The sequence below is a fragment of the Salvelinus alpinus genome, chromosome 3 (genome assembly GCF_045679555.1).
Source record: "Salvelinus alpinus chromosome 3, SLU_Salpinus.1, whole genome shotgun sequence".
In the NCBI taxonomy this organism is placed as follows: Eukaryota; Metazoa; Chordata; class Actinopteri; order Salmoniformes; family Salmonidae; genus Salvelinus; species Salvelinus alpinus.
Window position 1 is genome coordinate 73,108,926 of NC_092088.1, and position 21,205 is coordinate 73,130,130.

At 45.8% G+C, this 21,205-nt stretch overlaps 1 protein-coding gene across 2 annotated transcripts in view; it reads right to left on the reverse strand.

Moving 5' to 3' along the window:
- Nucleotides 1–21,205, reverse strand: part of macrod2 (mono-ADP ribosylhydrolase 2) — a 1,184,313-nt gene that overhangs the window by 844,801 nt on the left and 318,307 nt on the right. The gene's annotated exons all lie outside the window — the stretch shown is intronic.

Genomic DNA, 21,205 nt, shown 5'->3' on the forward strand with positions numbered 1-21,205 from the left:
TGGAATTCATTGCCCTTGACAATCAACCGTTCTCTGTCGTGGGTGATGTTGGCTTTCACCGACTGGTCGAGCACCGTTGCACACTACCAAGTGCGCTATTTTTTACAGTAATAGCGTCACTGCTATTAGCTTCATGACATACATACTATGAAACGCCGTTTGGGTCTTTGCGTGTCAAAAAAGATACAGTAGCACTGTCAAAGCTGTACAAAAAAGTCTGCAAACAAGCAAACACCGGCCACGAACGATGTGTTTACAATACCGCGTTGGTAATAAAGCATAATTTGTTCGACTTCTGGGGTAGCTAGCTTTAACTTGGTACCTAGCTAGCACCAATACAACCAGCCTGAAAACAATGACCAGTAGAAACTGCAGTCATTTTCATTATTCTTAGCAATGATTTAGGAATCCTTCTGAGTAAGTATTAGCTAGGTTACCACTTGTTGTTCGCCTATTGAAATTGAACTTCAGTTCATGAAAATAAATAGCTAGCCAGCTATTTTAACCCTATTACCCAAAGCTAATGATATAAGCAGCCAGCTAGCTTCATCTGGCTAGCGAGGCTCGACCGCACCGGGTTATGTGTTGTGAAGCTCGCCACAATAAGGATTAGGCACAGTGGAATTTGTGGGTTGCCTTCATAATAAAAGTATGTCATTGACAGTGATGCAAATTAATACAAATAGTAGAATTATGCCATACTTTTATTTTGAAGGCTAACAGCAAAGTCCACTATTGTGGCTAATCCTTATTGTGGCTAGCTTCACATACATGGGTCTGACCACCATTAATCAAATAAGAACAGTCTTATAAATTAGGGTAATTTTAGATGATGACACCTAGCTATATAGTTAGCAAGCTAAATATAGCTACTGAAACAGATTATGTTGTTTTGCTATGTTTTGGGGGAAGAACATTGTTGTGACATATGAAATACGAGTGACAGTGTAATCAATGTGTAATAACTACGTAAAAAATGTATGAACGGGTTTAATTATTATGTGACGTGCAGTCATATTCAGGTCCTGATTGGTCAACAAGCTTATTTGACACATCAAATAGTGTTAAGTAGTATATTTTTTGACACACAAAGACCCAAATGGCATTCCATAGCAAAGGCCCAAATGGCTTTCCATAGAAATCCTGGTTGAGAATGAATCGACTGAACAAATGAACAACGAAACAGAACAGCAAGTAAGTGAAAGAAATAGGTTTTGATTATATTTTACTGGTAATGGGGACATATGTAAATGCCAACAAAATAACTTTTTTGGTCAGTGTGGTGTGTGTGTGTAACCTTTATTTAACTAGGCAAGTCAGTTAAGAACAAATTCTTATTTACAATAAGCCCTATGGGACTCCCAATCACGGCCAGATGTGATACAGCCTTGATTCGAACCAGGGACTGTAGTGACGCCTCTTGCACTGAGATGCAGTGCCTTAGACTGCTGCGTCCATGTGTGTGTGTTAACTGTTTAACTCTACTAGAATGCTTAAAAAGCCGTTAAAATGTTAAAAATCGGTTATCGCTATCTGTTTTTTTTTGTCAAGGACAATATTGGATATCAGTATCGGCCAAAAATGTCATATCGGTGCATCACTAGTAGGAGGGGTAGAGGTGGAAGGGTAGAGGTGGGAGGGGTAGGCGTGAAGGGTTGGAGGGGTAGGGTTGGAGGGGTAGGGGTGGAAGGGGTAGGGTTGGAGGGGTGGAGGGTTAGGTTTGGAGGGTTAGGGATGGAGGGGTAGGGGTGGAGGGGTAGGGGTGGAGAGGTAGGGGTGGAAGGTTGGAGGGGTGGAGGGTTAGGGATGGAAGTTTGGAGGGTTAGGGTTAGAGGGGTGGAGGGGTAGGGGTGGAAGTTTGGAGGGGTAGGGTTAGAGGGGTGGAGGGGTAGGGGTGGAAGGTTGGAGGGGTAGGGTTAGAGGGGTGGAGGGGTAGGGGTGGAAGTTTGGAGGGTTAGGGTTAGAGGGGTGGAGGGGTAGGGGTGGAAGTTTGGAGGGTTAGGGTTAGAGGGGTGGAGGGGTAGGGGTGGAAGTTTGGAGGGGTAGGGTTAGAGGGGTAGGGGTGGAAGTTTGGAAGGGTAGGGTTAGAAGGGGTGGAGGGGTAGGGGTGGAAGGTTGGAGGGGTAGGGTTAGAGGGGTGGAGGGGTAGGGGTGGAAGTTTGGAGGGGTAGGGTTAGAGGGGTGGAGGGGTAGGGGTGGAAGTTTGGAGGGGTAGGGTTAGAGGGGTGGAGGGGTATGAGTGGAAGGTTGGGGATAGAGGGGTAGGGGTAGGGATGGAGGGGTAGGGGTAGAGGGGTAGAGGTGGAAGGTTTGGGGTGGAGGTTGCAGGAGGATGTATCGTGTCATTTTGGTTGAATTCAAGTTTTTTTAAAGTCTTTGGACTTTTAAGACCAATGAAAATATGTGAAGACAGATATGTGTTATTCTATGTGTGAGATGGGTCTGGGGATCAGGACTGGGACCTGGACTGGGTAGGGGTGAGGTGAGCTGGACTAGGAAGGGTGGAGGGGTTATGATATATTCTCTGGATGAGATGTCTGGGGTAGGAGTGGAGGGACGGAGGGGTAGGGATGGAGGGGTAGGAGTGGAGGGGTGGAGGGTTAGGGATGGAGGGGTAGAGGTGGAGGGTTAGGGATGGAGGGTTAGGAGTGGAGTGGTGGAGGGTTAGGGATGGAGGGGTAGAGGTGGAGGGTTAGGGATGGAGGGGTAGGAGTGGAGGGGTGGAGGGTTAGGGATGGAGGGGTAGAGGTGGAGGGGTGGGGATGGAGGGATGGAGGGGTAGGAGTGGAAGGGTGGAGGGTTAGGGATGGAGGGGTAGAGGTGGAGGGGTGGGGATGGAGGGATGGAGGGGTAGAGGTGGAGGGGTGGAGGGTTAGGGATGGAGGGGTAGGAGTGGAGGGGTGGAGGGTTAGGGATGGAGGGGTAGAGGTGGAGGGGTGGAGGGTTAGGGATGGAGGGTTAGGAGTGGAGTGGTGGAGGGTTAGGGATGGAGGGGTAGAGGTGGAGGGGTGGGGATGGAGGGATGGAGGGGTAGGGGTGGAGGGGTTATGATATATTCTCTGGATGAGATGTCTGGGGTAGGAGTGGAGGGGTAGGGATGGAGGGGTAGGGGTGGAGGGGTAGAGGGGGAGGGGTGGAGGGTTAGGGATGGAGGGTTAGGAGTGGAAGGGTGGAGGGTTAGGGATGGAGGGGTAGAGGTGGAGGGGTGGGGATGGAGGGATGGAGGGGTAGGGGTGGAGGGATGGAGGGGTAGGGGTGGAGGGGTAGGGGTGGAGGGGTAGGGGTGGAGGGGTAGGGATGGAGGGGTAGGGGTAGGGGTGGAGGGATGGAGGGGTAGGGGTGGAGGGTTAGGGATGGAGGGGTAGGAGTGGAGGGGTAGGGATGGAGGGGTAGGGGTGGAGGGATGGAGGGGTAGGGGTGGAGGGGTAGGAGTGGAGGGGTGGGGATGGAGGGGTAGGGGTGGAGGGGTAGGGATGGAGGGGTAGGGGTGGAGGGGTGGAGGGGTAGGGGTGGAGGGGTAGGAGTGGAGGGGTGGGGATGGAGGGGTAGGGGTGGAGGGATGGAGGGGTAGGGGTGGAGGGGTAGGAGTGGAGGGGTGGGGATGGAGGGGTAGGGGTGGAGGGTTAGGGATGGAGGGGTAGGGGTGGAGGGGTTATGATATATTCTCTGGATGAGATGTCTGGGGTAGGAGTGGAGGGGTGGAAGGGTAGGGATGGAGGGGTAGGGATGGAGGGGTAGGGGTGGAGGGATGGAGGGGTAGGGATGGAGGGGTAGGGGGGAGGGGTGGGAGTGGAGGGGTGGGGATGGAGGGGTAGGGGTGGAGGGATGGAGGGGTAGGGGTGGAGGGGTAGGAGTGGAGGGGTGGGGATGGAGGGGTAGGGGTGGAGGGTTAGGGATGGAGGGGTAGGGGTGGAGGGGTAGGAGTGGAGGGGTGGGGATGGAGGGGTAGGGGTGGAGGGATGGAGGGGTAGGGGTGGAGGGGTAGGAGTGGAGGGGTGGGGATGGAGGGGTAGGGGTGGAGGGTTAGGGATGGAGGGGTAGGGGTGGAGGGGTTATGATATATTCTCTGGATGAGATGTCTGGGGTAGGAGTGGAGGGGTGGAAGGGTAGGGATGGAGGGGTAGGGATGGAGGGGTAGGGGTGGAGGGATGGAGGGGTAGGGGTGGAGGGGTAGGAGTGGAGGGGTGGGGATGGAGGGGTAGGGGTGGAGGGGTTATGATATATTCTCTGGATGAGATGTCTGGGGTAGGAGTGGAGGGGTGGAAGGGTAGGGATGGAGGGGTAGGGGGGAGGGGTATTTATGACGGGACTGTTGTTGGATGTTTTTATATCCCTGTCAAAGACACATCACCCCTCTGAAAGCCTCCTCGCCTCCCCATCTCCTCCTCGTTTCCCCCCGTCTCCCCCTGTCCCCCCACCGCGTCTCCCCCTCAGTACTCTTCTATATAATTAATCACTCTGTCACGCCCTGACCTTAGAGAGCTTTTTTTGTCTCTATTTTGGTTTGGTCAGGGTGTGATTTGGGTGGGCATTCTATGTTCATTCATTTTTCTATTCTCACTTCGTTATTTTGTTCTAGTGTTCAGTGTAAATAAAAATCATGAACACTTACCACACTGCGCTTTGGTCCGATCCATGCAACGATGACCATTAGAGAACTACCCACCACCAAAGGACCAAGCAGCGTGGTAAGAAGGAGGACTGGACATGGGAGGACATTTTAAATGGCAAGGGATCCTGGACGTGAGAGGAGATCCTGGCCGGGAAGGATCGTCTGCCCTGGGAGCAGGTAGAAGCAGAGAGGAAGGCGAAGGCAGCAGCTAAAGCGGAGTGGCAACGTTATGAGGGAACACGGCTGGCAAGGAAGCCCGAGAGGCAGCCCCAAAACATTTGGGGAGGAGGCACACGGGGAGTGTAGCAGAGTCAGGTTGGAGACCTGAGCCAACTCCCCGTGCTTACCGTGGCGAGCATGTGACTGGTCAGGCCCCGTACTATGGGGTGATGCGCACTGTGTCTCGGCCGAGCATTCACAGGCCGGTGTGCTCGGTGCCAGCGTCCGGCATTTGCCGGGTGGAAGTGGGCATCCAGCCAGAACGGGTGGTGCCAGCTCTGCGCTCGAGACCACCAGTGCGCCTCCACGGCCCAGTGTATCCGGTGCCTCGACCAAGGAAGAGGCCTCCTGTATGTCTCCCCAGCCTGGTGAGTCCTGTGCCTGCTCCCAGAGCCAGGTCTCCTGTGTGTCTCCCCAGCCTGGTGAGTCCTGTGCCTGTGCCCAGCCCGGAGCCTCCAGAGACGGCCTCCAGCCCGGAGCCTCCAGAGACGGCCTCCAGCCCGGTGCCTCCAGAGACGGCCTCCAGCCCGGAGCCTCCAGAGACGGCCTCCAGCCCGGAGCCTCCAGCGACGGCCTCCAGCCCGGAGCCTCCAGCGACGGCCTCCAGTCCGGTCCCTCCAGCGACGCCCTCCAGTCCAGAGCCTCCAGTGACGCCCTCCAGTCCGGAGCCTCCAGTCCGGAGCCTCCAGCGACGCCCTCCAGTCCGGAGCCTCCAGCGACGCCCTCCAGTCCGGAGCCTCCAGAGTTGCCCTCAAGTCAGGAGCCTCCAGCCACGCCCTCCAGTCAGGAGCCTCCAGAGTCGCCCTTCAGTCCGGAGCCTCCAGCGACGCCCTCCAGTCAGGAGCCTCCAGCCACGCCCTCCAGTCAGGAGCCTCCAGAGTCGCCCTTCAGTCCGGAGCCTCCAGCGACGCCCTCCAGTCCGGAGCCTCCAGCGACGCCCTCCAGTCTGGAGCCTCCAACGAGGGTGCCCAGTCCGGGGCCCGCAACGAGGGAGACCAGTCCGGGGCCCGCAACGAGGGTGCCCAGTCCGGGGCTCGCTACGAGGGTCCCCAGTCCGGGGTCGGCGGCGAGGGTCCCCGCACTAGAGGCGCCACCAAAGTGGGCCAAGCCAGAGGTTGAGCGGGGTCTACGTCCCGCACCAGAGCCGCCACCGTGGAGAAATGCCCACCCAGACCCTCCCCTATAGGTTCAGGTTTTGCGGCCGGAGTCCACACCTTTGGGGTGGGGGGGGGGGGGGGGGGTACTGTCACGCCCTGACCTTAGAGAGCTTTTTTTGTCTCTATTTTGGTTTGGTCAGGGTGTGATTTGGGTGGGCATTCTATGTTAATTTTTCTATGTGTTGTATTTCTTTGTTTTGGCCGGGTATGGTTCTCAATCAGGGACAGCAGTATATCGTTGTCTCTGATTGGGAACCATACTTAGGTAGCATTTTCCCACCTTTGTTTTGTGGGTAGTTATTTTCTGTTTAGTGTTTTTTCTGCACCTGACAGGACAGTTTCGGTTCTCACTTCGTTATTTTGTTCTCGTGTTCAGTGTAAATAAAAATCATGAACACTTATTACCACGCTGCGCTTTGGTCCGATCCTTCTTCATGCAACGATGACCGTTACACACTCAGGGTTTACAGTATCTCTCCTGAAGGGTACTGGGGTGCTGGCGTCGGCATGGGATACAAATAAAACTGTTAACAATCAGCATTACTATCTATAGCAAGTCATTCACTCTCCAGGCCTCCTGTCAGTGATACATACTGTATATTTTCACTTCACAGAGACTCGAGGGAAAATGTAAAAGGATGTTTGAATAAACAAATTCATTCCTCTCTGTAGTTTATTTATCTACTCTCTACTCTCTGATCTGGTTTATACCGGCATGTCCTTTGATGTCTGTGTATTTTTGAAGTCCAATTTAAAAACGATTTAGTCTATTTAAGTTGGCGCTCATGACTATTACTCTCTGAGTAGGCATCTCTGTCAATGACACACTATAGGCCTACTGTTGTCACTGTTTGTTTGATCAATGGCTGGAGTTATTTCCTGGTGCAGAGGGTCATGGCTAGAAGGGATACTGTGTATGTCAAAGTGACGTCACGCTCTGAACTCAGACTTCGAACAAACCTACCCACCCGATATTGATAGCTAATTAGCTAGTTATGCTGGCTAGCAGGCAACAACTGCCAGGTGTTCATTAAAAATTGTCGAGAAAGTTATGTTTATATGGAAGGGCGAGGGAGAAATAATGTGTAATATTGGTCACCATCTGGATGTCACAGTGACATGCTAAATAGCTATTGTTACTGCCCTCAGGATGCACAACGACATGCTGATGCGAATGACCAGGGCACCAGTGTTATATTGAGTTGCTTGCTGATGGCAGTTGCTTTCCACTGGGCAGCCTTGTATCACTATGTCACCGTCAGTAGCTAACGTGGCCAACTTCAGCAGAGTCGAGGATTTTGAAACTATCGTGCGAGTTTGATATCACTTTGACATAAACTATATCCCTTCTAGCCATGACCGGTGCAGAAGGGTGACTTCACGATAGTGCCCACTGGGCACACACTGGTTGAATCAAAAAAAATTACGTCGAACCAATGTGAAATAGACGTCTGTGCCCAGTTTGTTTGAACTTTTATCCCCACAAATTGTAATCTATATGCCATCGATGTGGATCTAATCACAGATCAATGATAACAGTAGATGGTGTTCATGACCATACATAAATGGCTGTCGACCGTAGTGATGCCTACCTGCTAACTCCTATACTACAGACTGTACCTAATACAGTTATATACAGCACCTTCAAAAAGTATTCATACCCCTTGACTTTTTAGACATCCATCCACCTGACAGGTGTGGCATATCAAGAAGCTGATAAACAGCATGATCATTACACTGTCTCGACCTTGTGCTATGGACTTTAAAATGCCACTCAAAATGTGCAGTTTTGTCACACAACACAATGCCACAAATGTCTCAAGTTTTGAGGGAGCGTGCAATTGGCATATTGACTGCAGTAATGTCCACCAGAACTGTTGCCAGATAATTGAATGTTAATTTCTCTACCATAAGCCACCTCCAACATCGTTTTAGAGAACATGGCAGTATACCCAACTGGTCTCACAACTGCAGACCACGTATAACAATGCCAGCCCAGGACTTCCACATCCGGCTTCTTCACCTGCGGGATTGTCTGAGACCAGCCAACCGGACAGCTGATCAAACTGAGGAGTATTTCTGTCTGTAATAAAGCCCTTTTGTCAGGAAAAATTCATTCTGATTGGCTTGGCCTGGATCCCCAGTGGGTGGGCATGGCTCGCAAGTGGGTGGGCTGCGCCCCTGCCCAGTCATGTGAAATCAATAGATTAGGGCCTAATGAATTTATTTAAATTGATTGATTTCCTTATATGAACTGTAACTCATTAAAATCTTTGAAACTGTTACATGTTGCTTTTATATTTTTGTTCAGTATAGTAAACCTATATACCTAACTCGACCTGTACAGAAACATCCCCATCTGTCATTCCATTAGGAAATAATCATCTATGCTTTCAAGCCATTCCACTAAATCATTATGTAGATGAAGAGTTTTAGAACTAAAGGACATTCCCTTGGAATTAGCAAGGCAAGGTCGTTGTAGCAGGGCTGGGGTCTCACATCATGGTGAACACTATTTCAGCATGAAAGCTTATCCTTATTACCTTCTCTGTCTTCTGCTGCCACTGGCACCGCAGGGAGGCCTTGGGAAGGACTATCTCTCTCTCTTTCCATCTCTCTCTCTCTCTTTTTATTTTATTTGTCATGTTCTCTCATACACTCTTTCTCTAACCCCTTTCTCTCTCCTACTCCTCCCTCTCTCTCTCCTACTCCCTGTCTCTCTCCTCCATCCTTCCCCTCCCCTCTCCCCCAATCAGTGATGATGGATGAGCTAATTGATGCAGAATGATCAGGCCATTCATTTCAACCTACAACACTCAGCTCCCTATGTAGGGTTAGTGTTGTGTCATAGTGAAGAGGAAGGGAGGGAGGGAGAGGGGGAGAGTAGGAGACAGAAGGAAAGGGCTAGAGAGAGAGAATGACGGAGGGAGGGAGGGAGGGAGGGAGGGAGGGAGGGAGGGTCTAAAAAAATGCCGGTTGGTTGACTTTTAGTTACAGTAACACTGTTGAGCTTGGCGAATATTGAACTCATGATGCCAGCTAAACACACAATGTACAATCAAATCACGAACATGACCCACCGGAATAAGTGAGGATTGAGAGAATAACCCTGAGGAAAGGAGAGATAGTGTCTCACACCCTAGGTAAGGTCGCTGTGTCTCTCTCTCTCTCTCTCCTCATTTTAGCATCAGTTTTTATCCAAACGACTAACAGTCATGCATAAAAAAAAGGGGTGATCCTGGGAATAGAACCCACTATCCAGGCATTGCAAGTACCATGATCTACTAAGTGCTCTACAGAGTACCATTCTCAGTATATGTGAGTTGTAATGCTTCTGAGTAAGGTAGGGTACAGAACACGTCTTGCTCTCTCTCTCTCTCTCTCTCTCTCTCTCTCTCTCTCTCTCTCTCTCTCTCTCTCTCTCTCTCTCTCTCTCTCTCTCTCTCTCTCTCTCTCTCTCCCTCTCTCTTTCTCTCTCTGAATCATTCATCCCTGTCCCAACATATCAAGCTGGTGGCCACCATGTCATTAACTAGTCAATGACATCGCTTGATCTCTGGGACTGTGTCTCAAATTGCACCCTATTCCCTATGTAGTGCACTACTTTTGACCAGGGACCTATGGAAATAGGGTAGAGTTTGGGAGACACCCAGTCTGCGGTACAGTGTTGCTATATGAAGAGACTAGGTTGTGTATAGGGAGAAAGCTTTACATACCAGTATCATTATATTCAACTAGATGGTCACTTTCGTCTTGGTTTGTGGAATAAAGAAATGAAATGGGTACATTGTGGATTCACGTTCACACAGAGAGAAAGACAGGCATGTGTGTGCATAAGAGAGAGTTAGAGGGATATAGAGATAGAGGGGGAGAGAAAAGGGAGAGAGGGAGTGATGGTTTGTGTGTGAGTACTTGTTTTCCTACCTTATCAGGACCCTAATGTCCTAACAATTCACCTGAATATCCTGACAAGGTAGGAAAACAATCCCTTTTTTAAAAGTTTTTATGTCCTGGAATGTTTCAAGTACTATTTTAAGTTTAAGAGTTTAGGGTTTTGGAGTTAAGGTTAGGGTTAGGGAAAATATGATTTTTAATGGTCAAACATTTTGACTCCCCAAAAAGTCCTGAAATGTCACGGAAATAAAGCTGTGTGTGTGTGTGTGTGTGTGTGTGTGTGTGTGTGTGTGTGTGTGTGTGTGTGTGTGTGTGTGTGTGTGTGTGTGTGTGTGTGTGTGTGTGTGTGTGTGTGTGTGTGTGTATGGAGCGAAAGAGAAAGAGAGGGAAAGAGGAAAGGGAAGCAGAGAGAGAGGGAGAGCTAAAGATATGCATATTGCTTACACTAGCTGAGGTCCTCAGGGACAGTGTCAACATGCATCCAGCCTATCAGCTATGTGGTGGTGACACATCAGAGACCCCATAGCGTTCATAATTACTCACTGTTCTCAACTGCTTCATTTACCATGCTTACATTCCAAATGGCACCCTATTCCCTTTATAGTGTACTGCTTTTGACCAAAGCCTAATGGGCCTTATATAGGGAATAGGGTGCCATTTGGGATGAAACATCTCACTGTCTGGGATTAGTGTTAATCTCATGTACTGTATGTGTAAAATTTCAGCTGAGTAACTACCTGCTACTCATGCAAAACACCACTGTTATTTGGTCAAAAACAAAAAGCCTAAACTTGTTGAAGACTGTAAGATATATATATATATATATATAGGGATATTTCAGCGAAATAATGTATTCAGATATTTGTTTCCTTAACTTGTAAGCAGTCTATGGACCTCTCTTAACCTCTCTTGGACAGTCTGCGCGTAAACTGAAGAATCTGTCGCAACGGGGTGGAATGTGTAGGATAAAGATCAACAGAAGTACCAGTGTTTGTGTTTTTGTCACAGATTATTAGGATGTACCATGATTGGGCGAAGGTGGTGCTTAAACTTTGACTGCTTTGCACGTGTGGTGAAATTAGCATAAGGGTGGGGGGCTTTGGCTGAGGGTGGAGACTTCACAAACCGGAACTCCCCATTTCTAACTGGTATGGACCCAGAACTTAATTATGCAGCTGACCAAATTACGAAAAATTTAAATTCTGGGTTAAACGAGATTAGACTGCTCTAAGGAGTGCCTGCAATTCACAAAACACTTTGGTTTTGGTAGAAAAGTCCCTGCCAATAAACACTTATGTTCAATACATTTTCTTAAACATCTTCTGTATTGTGTGCTTATTGTTTAACCATTGATATGTTTTAGGGGCCATTTTGCGACCTTAAGGAGCAATATTTTTTGGTAAGAAATTCAAAAAATTTATAAAGTATTTCTAAAGTATAAATATCCCACACTTTAGATGAAGCCATGCAAAAATACTTAACTAATGATTAGTAAATCATTATGAATCATTATTAATATGAATCATTATTCATTATTACATACTATAAAATATGTGAATGTTTATAAATGTGTGAATAGCTAGGTAACTAACATTTACAAATGTGGGAATAATGATGACAGGGTGTCTGCGGGTCCTTAAAAAGTTTGAATTTTAAATACATTTTTATGATTGAAAGGCCTTAATAAGTCTTAAAATGTCTTAAATTCAGTTTTCAACGGTCTTACAAAATGTGAAGGAGATGACTACAGGGTTATCGTTATATTGTGTTGCTGCTTAATATATTTTTTTAACATCAAACAGCTAATACTCTAGGTGCACTTCCACATTGTTAGAGAGGGCAATGTCTAGATGGGATACAGTTTTTGTCAAATTGACATCAAAAGTAGTTTTTTCAGCATTTTAGCTAACCCTAAACTTGTCCTAACCTTAACATAATTATCCTAACCTGCTACATTAGTTCTCCTAACCTGCTACATTAGTTATCCTAACCTGCTACATTAGTTATCCTAACCTGCTACAAAAAGTTCATTTTGACAAAAGCTGTAGCTCATCCAGACAAAACCATTAAAGAGCTATCCAACCACCTGCTCCTCTGTGTGTGCATGTCATGTGCTTGTGCCAGTGTGAGTTGGGCCGTTGCCAGAGGAGAGAGAACAGAGAGCAAGTAGTAGTCTATACAATTTGATAGACAACAACACTAAATAGAGCTGAGACCACACACCAAAACTCTGGTGATAGATCATATAATAGTGATAGATCCTGCCAGCTGTGAACCTGAGCCTCCACTCACAGCACCCAGTCTGGTCTGGACAGGTCTAAGATAAGAGGATCCTTTTATAAGATGAGCAAGAGCACACCCATGGATCCATGCTTACATCTCACACACACACACACACACACACACACACACACACACACACACACACACACACACACACACACACACACACACACACACACACACACACACACACACACACACACACACACACACACACACACACACACACACACACACACACACACAGTCATGGCAGGACTTCACACGACTTCACATGCTAGATGATAGGAGGACAGGGTAAGCAAGAGAGAGAGAGAGAGAGAGAGAGAGAGAGAGAGTGAGAGAGGCAGAGAGAGAGATAGAGAGAGAATGAGAGTAAAGAAATCAGGTTTACATAGCAGCCACCTCAGAATGATAAAGAGAGTGCCAGATAAAGCCAGTGTATAGGCCACACACAGATAAACGAGAGAAGATAGAGAGCTTTGTTTTTAGAAAACATTATTCTAGAGGCAGAGCCAGTCAGATAACCTAGATTCCTCACCACTCAAACAGGTTTCTACTACCACCTCAGCCTTCAACAATAGATCTTGGACCAGAGATGGTAGGAAGAAGAAGAAGAAGAAGAATTAGTCCACACGACTCCTCCAGCCTTTAACATACTGTAGTAGTCAGGAGTCAGACAAAAACAAAGTAGGAGTCAGACCAAAGTGTTCCGACGCATATTGTACACTAGGCACAGAACCAACTCTCTTATTGTCATATTTTAGCAAGGTTAATTGGCCTAGATTGTGTCAGTTGATTGGTTTATTTATGAGGAGTAACATCAGGGGAAGGCAATTAGTGAAGACAACAGTATGTAGCCTTTAGGCCTCCTGACTCAAGCTATTAAAGAAACCTCACATGAATTTCACATGAGATCTCATAGGAAGTTAATGTGAAACAGGTAAAAGTAACCGGTGAAAACATGATCTCGTGAAATAGATGTGACAACATGAGGATGCAACATTTCAACATGTGATACCATGACACTACACATGACAACATGTGATACCATGACACTACACATGACAACATGTGCTACCATGACACTACACATGACAACATGTGATACCATGACACTACACATGACAACATGTGATGCCATGACACTACACATGACAACATGTGATACCATGACACTACACATGACAACATGTGATACCATGACACTACACATGACAACATGTGATACCATGACACTACACATGACAACATGTGATACCATGACAACATGTGAATGTTTTCCACATGTGAGAGTTGGATTTTTTACATGAAAGGTTTTCATGGTATGGGGTTTTAAGGTAAGTGGTACACTGTTCAGTTAAAATTGTGTACACATCCTTAATCAATATGATTACATTTGACATGATTACTTAGCGCTGACTTCTCAATATGATGCCACCTGAGATTTGAAGTCACAACCTCTACATTTAGGGTACGCCAAGCTTTCTGCTGCCCACAAAGTGTGTGGCATTCGGTGAAGTCCCCTACACAATCATTACCTACAATACATCTCCACGCCTAGCAAAAGAGTGCAATCTGCACTGCTATTTTAGGTATCAGTTATTCTGACTATTCTCTCATCATTGATTTAATTTACTTATTTAAGCAGTTTGAGGGTTTTCTGTATAGTTGTCTAAATAATGTTTTGGGAGGATATATTATTCTGTTTTAATGATACTCCTGAATCACTATGATAAATATAATAGTTTTTCTTCAGTGTATTTTTAACAAAGCTGAGATTTACTTTGAAGTCCAAAGTGTTGTGAATACAGGTGAAATCTGTTATTGACACAGACATGGTGGCATATCATGAATATCAAAATGCCTTCAACCAAGAAGTTGTGGGTTCAAATCCCAGGTGAGGACATGTTGAATAATAATTATGGTATAAATAAATATACACAATGTAGTCATGTATGTCAAATATGTACTGTAAGTTAAAAACCCTGCGTAAAGCTCCGGGGACATCCTAACAACTCATTTTTGTTTGCAGGGCATCACCTGTGAAATATCATGTGAAAAATAGCCACGTGAAACTTGTTTCAAAACCAACATTTCACATGTAAAATAAAATGTTACATATGCAAAATGTGTTTTTTCGAAAGGGAAGACTAGGGCCCTGTAAAATTCGTAAAATGTTCTGCCTGATTCCGTTTCTCTCATATTGCATTTTCTCCGTTTAGTTTTTCCAGGTTTTTGTTGTAATTTTTTCCCCAGGTTTTCACCAAAAACATTACACTTTATTATAAAGAAATTACATAATTGGATGTTCTAAGTCCACAACAATTCTTAAACCACATCAGGAGATCACTTTTGAGGTCTGGATCAAATCTAACAAATGTAGATTTTTGGGGGTGTAGTTACCCTTTAATTCAACTGAGCACAAGCCAGGGACCGTTGTTTGGTTAGCGATGTTTCTGTAGCGCTCATGTGATTGCAGAGTTTGCAAAACAAATTGTCACTGGATTAATTCAAGTAATCATGATATCATTTTGCCAGGTAGGGATAGGCTACTTTGTAATTACTGTAACATTTAATTGAGAAAGTTTTGGGGAACTTTCAATCTACCAGAAGACAGTTGTCATTACATTAGCATCATCGCTAACGGCTAGACAGTTGTCATTACATTAGCATCATCGCTAACGGCTAGACAGTTGTCATTACATTAGCATCATCGCTAAACGCGCACACACAGACAGGGCCATTCCTGTGTTGTTGCATCTTTGTCACGGCTGTCGTAAGAACGGGACCAAGGTGCAGCGGATGTTGAGTTCCACATATTTAATTCAAAGAGAAACTTAAACAAAACAAAATATATCAATAAATGAACAACTAAACGTGACTACGTGGTGCACATGCACAAACACAAAACAATATCCCACAAACACAGGTGGGAGAAATACTTAAATATGATCCCCAATTAGAGACAACGATTACCAGCTGCCTCTAATTGGGAATCATACACCAACGTAGAAAATATAAACTAGAACACAACATAGAAATTATAAACTAGAATACCCCCTAGTCACGCCCTGACCTACTACACCATAGAGAAACAAGGGCTCTCTAATGTCAGGGTGTGACAATCTTCAGAAAGTTGAAAGAAAATACAAATCACTGATGCATTTTCTTCATGTCGTATGATAACCTTGGGCAATTTAATGCATTTTCTAATACATTTTGTAAATTTCCTTCTCAGTTCAACCCATTTTTTAATATTGTTGAATTACGTTTTAATGTCTTGTGTCACAAATCTCATTCAAGTCATGGAGCCAATATTAGCTTGTTTTGTGCATCATTTCCAAATCATCAAAAGTATCTACAATTGATTATAGATGATTTGAACATGATGCGCAATTTTTTTAAATATTTCCAATATTTCCATTCCATGACTTGAATGGGATTTGTGCCACAAATGCTAAATGGGATTTGTATCACAAATGCATTTGGAAACAGTGCCAGGGAAACTTAACCAAAGCAGCGATTGCAACATACATTGGTTATGTAAAACATAATTGAGAGGTGAAGAGGAGCAGAGAGATGCCAATCAAGAAGCCAATGTTTAGTGTTGCATTAGACATTTTTATTTTATATTTTTTTTATTTTTTTTCCAAGATGGCTTAGCAGTTCAGACGTCATTTGTGTTTCGTATTGTCGTGTCCTGTATATATATATATTTACACCTTTCTTCGCATATCTTTTATATATTTTATTATCCAAGAACTCAACTACAAAAGCTTTCCTGCAAAAGCTTTCCTGCAACCCGCTTCACCAATTACAAAAAAGTATTATTTACCTCAAATCTGAAAATCCACCGTGGAAGCTAGCCAGGGGCTAATTCAGAAGCTAGCCAGAAAGCTAACCAGAAGCTATCCGATAGCTAGCCAGAAGCTAATCTGTAGCTGCCCAGAAATTAGCCGGTCTGCTGGCTAGCGTTGGTGTCTCAGCTGCCCACGTTTTGTGGTCATCAGCTATTCCTTTAGCTCGATAATCTACCGGCACTTTTGTGCAACGCGACTCGGACCGGAGCATTCCGGGACTTTTTTTCTCTCAGTTTCCCCGGATTTCAGCCGCAGGCTCTGGACATTTGCAGCTAGCTAGCTGCAAACCGTGTGACTATTGGCTTACGTCGATCCCGGAGCAAACTCAAATCATTCCGGAGCTAGCCAGCTGAGGAGTTCCATCAGCCATTCCTGGGCTACAGTCACCTATCCGGACCTGTTTTTTTTTTTGTGTTTGTTTTGTTGTTGCTGCAGATACGGAGCCCCACCGGGCCTTCACGACTGACTGCCGACGTTATCTGCCCGAGGGAGTTATCCAACTGGCACCTCCGTCCCGACGTTACCTGAACGCTCATCTGGGGCCCGCTAACCGTTAGCTGTCTTATCGGCTGCTATCTGAATAAGTATATCGGACAATTATTATTATTATTATTATTTTTTATTTTTTTATTGGGTCACTATATCTATTTTGCCAATTTGGATTGATCCCCTCTACCACACGGAACCCCACTAACCTACCGACGGAAACGCACGAGGTATCTACAAATAGACTTCCATACTATGCTATCTTGCTACCGATAGCCATCTACCCGGCCAGCTGTCTGGATCGCCGTGACCCCAACCAACCTCTACTCACTGGACCCTTATTGATCACTCGATTAAGCATGCCTCTCCTTAATGTAAATATGCCTTGTCCATTGCTGTTCTGGTTAGTGTTTATTGGCTTATTTCACTGTAGAGCCTCTAGCCCTGCTCACTATACCATATCCAACCTCACAGTTCCACCACCCACATATGCGATGACATCACCTGGTTTCAATGATGTTTCTAGAGACAATATCTCTCTCATCATCACTCAATACCTAGGTTTACCTCCACTGTATTCACATCCTACCATACCTTTGTCTGTACATTATTCCTTTAAGCTATTTTATCGCCCCCAGAAACGTCCTTTTACTCTCTGCTCTAGAAGTTCTAGACGACCAATTCTCATAGCTTTTAGCCGTACCCTTATCCTACTCCTCCTCTGTTCCTCTGGTGATGTAGAGGTGAATCCAGGCCCTGCAGTACCTAGCTCCACTCCTATTCCCCAGGCGCTCTCTTTTGATGACTTCTGTAACCGTAATAGCCTTGGCTTCATGCATGTTAACATTAGAAGCCTCCTCCCTAAGTTTGTTTTGTTCACTGCTTTAGCACACTCTGCCAACCCGGATGTTTTAGCCGTGTCTGAATCCTGGCTTAGAAAGACCACCAAAAATTCTGACATTTTCATCCCCAACTACAAGATTTTCAGACAAGATAGAACGGCCAAAGGGGGCGGTGTTGCAATCTATTGCAAAGATTGCCTGCAGAGTTCTGTTTTACTATCCAGGTCTGTTCCCAAACAATTTGAACTTCTACTTTTAAAAATCCACCTCTCTAAAAACAAGTCTCTCACCGTTGCCGCCTGCTATAGACCACCCTCTGCCCCCAGCTGTGCTCTGGACACTATATGTGAACTGATTGCCCCCCATCTATCTTCAGAGCTCGTGCTGCTAGGCGACCTAAATTTTAACATGCTTAACACCCCAGCCACCCTACAATCTAAGCTTGATGCCCTCAATCTCACACAAATTATCAATGAACCTACCAGGTACCACCCCAATTCCGTAAACACGGGTACCCTCATAGATATCATCCTAACAAACTTGCCCTCCAAATACACCTCTGCTGTTTTCAACCAAGATCTCAGCGATCACTGCCTCATTGCCTGCATCCGTAATGGGTCAGCGGTCAAACGACCTCCACTCATCACTGTCAAACGCTCCCTGAAACACTTCAGCGAGCAGGCCTTTCTAATCGACCTGGCCGAGGTATCCTGGAAGGATATTGATCTCATCCCGTCAGTAGAGGATGCCTGGACATTTTTTTAAAAATGCCTTCCTCACCATCTTGAATAAGCATGCCCCATTCAAGAAATTTAGAACCAGGAACAGATATAGCCCTTGGTTCTCTCCTGACCTGACTGCCCTTAACCAACAGAAAAACATCCTATGGCGTTCTGCATTAGCATCGAACAGCCCCCGTGATATGCAACTTTTCAGGGAAGCTAGAAACCAGTATACACAGGCAGTTAGAAAAGCCAAGGCTAGCTTTTTCAAGCAGAAATTTGCTTCCTGCAACACAAATTCAAAAAAGTTCTGGGACACTGTAAAGTCCATGGAGAATAAGAACACCTCCTCCCAGCTTCCAACTGCTCTGAAGATAGGAAACACTGTCACCACCGACAAATCCACTATAATTGAGAATTTCAATAAGCATTTTTCTACGGCTGGCCATGCTTTCCACCTGGCTACCCCTACCCCGGACAACAGCACTGCCCTCCCCTCTGCTACTCGCCCAAGCCTTCCCCATTTCTCTTTCTCCCAAATACAGTCAGCTGATGTTCTAAAAGAGCTGCAAAATCTGGACCCTTACAAATCTGCCGGGCTAGATAATCTGGACCCTTTCTTTCTAAAACTATCTGCTGAAATTGTTGCCACCCCTATTACTAGCCTTTTCAACCTCTCTTTCGTGTCGTCTGAGATTCCCAAAGATTGGAAAGCAGCTGCGGTTATCCCCCTCTTCAAAGGGGGGGACACTCTTAACCCTAACAGCTACAGACCTATATCTATCCTACCCTGCCTTTCTAAGGTCTTCGAAAGCCAAGTCAACAAACAGATTACCGACCATTTCGAATCCCACCATACCTTCTCCGCTATGCAATCTGGTTTCAGAGCTGGTCATGGGTGCACCTCAGCCACGCTCAAGGTCATAAACGATATCTTAACCGCCATCGATAGGAAACAATACTGTGCAGCCGTATTCATTGACCTGGCCAAGGCTTTTGACTCTGTCAATCACCACATCCTCATCGGCAGACTCGACAGCCTTGGTTTCTCTAATGATTGCCTCGCCTGGTTCACCAACTACTTCTCTGATCGAGTTCAGTGTGTCAAATCGGAGGGTCTGTTGTCCGGGCCTCTGGCAGTCTCCATGGGGGTGCCCACAGGGTTCAATTCTTGGACCGACTCTCTTCTCTGTATACATCAATGATGTCGCTCTTGCTGCTGGTGATTCTCTGATCCACCTCTACGCAGACGACACTATTCTGTATACTTCTGGCCCTTCTTTTGACACCGTGTTAACAACCCTCCAGGCGAGCTTCAATGCCATACAACTCTCCTTCCGTGGCCTTCAATTGCTCTTAAATACAAGTAAAACTAAATGCATGCTCTTCAACCGATCGCTGCCTGCACCTGCCCGCCTGTCCAACATCACTACTCTGGACGGCTCTGACTTAGAATATGTGGACAACTACAAATACCTAGGTGTCTGGTTAGACTGTAAACTCTCCTTCCAGACTCACATCAAACATCTCCAATCCAAAGTTAAATCTAGAATTGGCTTCCTATTCCGCAACAAAGCATCCTTCACTCATGCTGCCAAACATACCCTTGTAAAACTGACCATCCTACCAATCCTCGACTTCGGTGATGTCATTTACAAAATAGCCTCCAAAACCCTACTCAATAAATTGGATGCAGTCTATCACAGTGCCATCCGTTTTGTCACCAAAGCCCCATATACTACCCACCACTGCGACCTGTACACTCTCGTTGGCTGGCCCTCGCTTCATACTCGTCGCCAAACCCACTGGTTCCAGGTCATCTACAAGACCCTGCTAGGTAAAGTCCCCCCTTATCTCAGCTCGCTGGTCACCATAGCAACACCTACCTGTAGCACGCGCTCCAGCAGGTTTATCTCTCTGGTCACCCCCAAAACCAATTCTTCCTTTGGCCGCCTCTCCTTCCAGTTCTCTGCTGCCAATGACTGGAACGAACTACAAAAATCTCTGAAACTGGAAACACTTATCTCCCTCACTAGCTTTAAGCACCAGCTGTCAGAGCAGCTCATAGATTACTGCACCTGTACATAGCCCATCTATAATTTAGCCCAAACAACTACCTCTTTACCTACTGTATTTATTTATTTATTTTGCTCCTTTGCACCCCATTATTTCTGTCTCTACTTTGCGCTTTCTTCCACTGCAAACCAACCATTCCAGTGTTTTTAGTTTTTATTTTACTTGCTGTGTTGTATTTACTTCGCCACCATGGCCTTTTTATATTTTTATTTATTTATACATATATTTGTTTGCCTTCACCTCCCTTATCTCACCTCACTTGCTCACATTGTATATAGACTTATTTTTTTTTTCACTGTATCATTGACTATATGTTTGTTTTACTCCATGTGTAACTATGTGTTGTTGTATGTGTCGAACTGCTTTGCTTTATCTTGGCCAGGTCGCAATTGTAAATGAGAACGTGTTCTCAATTTGCCTACCTGGTTAAATAAAGGTTAAATAAAATAAATAAAATAAATAAAAAATAAATAAAATCATTGAGAAGTGCTTGAGTGAGTCCACTTTGGTTACGGAGATACATTTTTCTGACCTCTGATCCCAATCACTCGCACGCATGCAAATGCACACAGGCACACACATGCGCACACACATTAACCTTGATTAACGTGTTGCTAAAGGTCTCTCTCTGTCACTAGCTAAAGATCTGGAGAACTGCACACTGAAGCGATGCAATATGGTTGCCGAGGGCCGAGGTCTAACCATGTATCAGATAAGATGAGAGACACTTGGGACAGAGCGTGATTAGACGTGGGTAGGGTTTCAGCTCAGCAATGTTATATAGCAAGAACTAACTGTCTGTCTAACTAACTAACTAATTGTCTCCTGAGATGGGATAAATAAATAACCAGGATATATCATATAAGAGTGTAGAGAGAGAGAGAGAGAGATGTCTGCAAACACCCAAACACAGATGGATAAACAGTCAGATAACAGATAAGACATGAAGCTGAAGAAATGACCTTGTTTTCATCTTCGTACGACTGCTAGATACCATAGATTCCCCCCTTCAACCCACAGATCAGAATTCCACAGCTAATTAGGATGACAC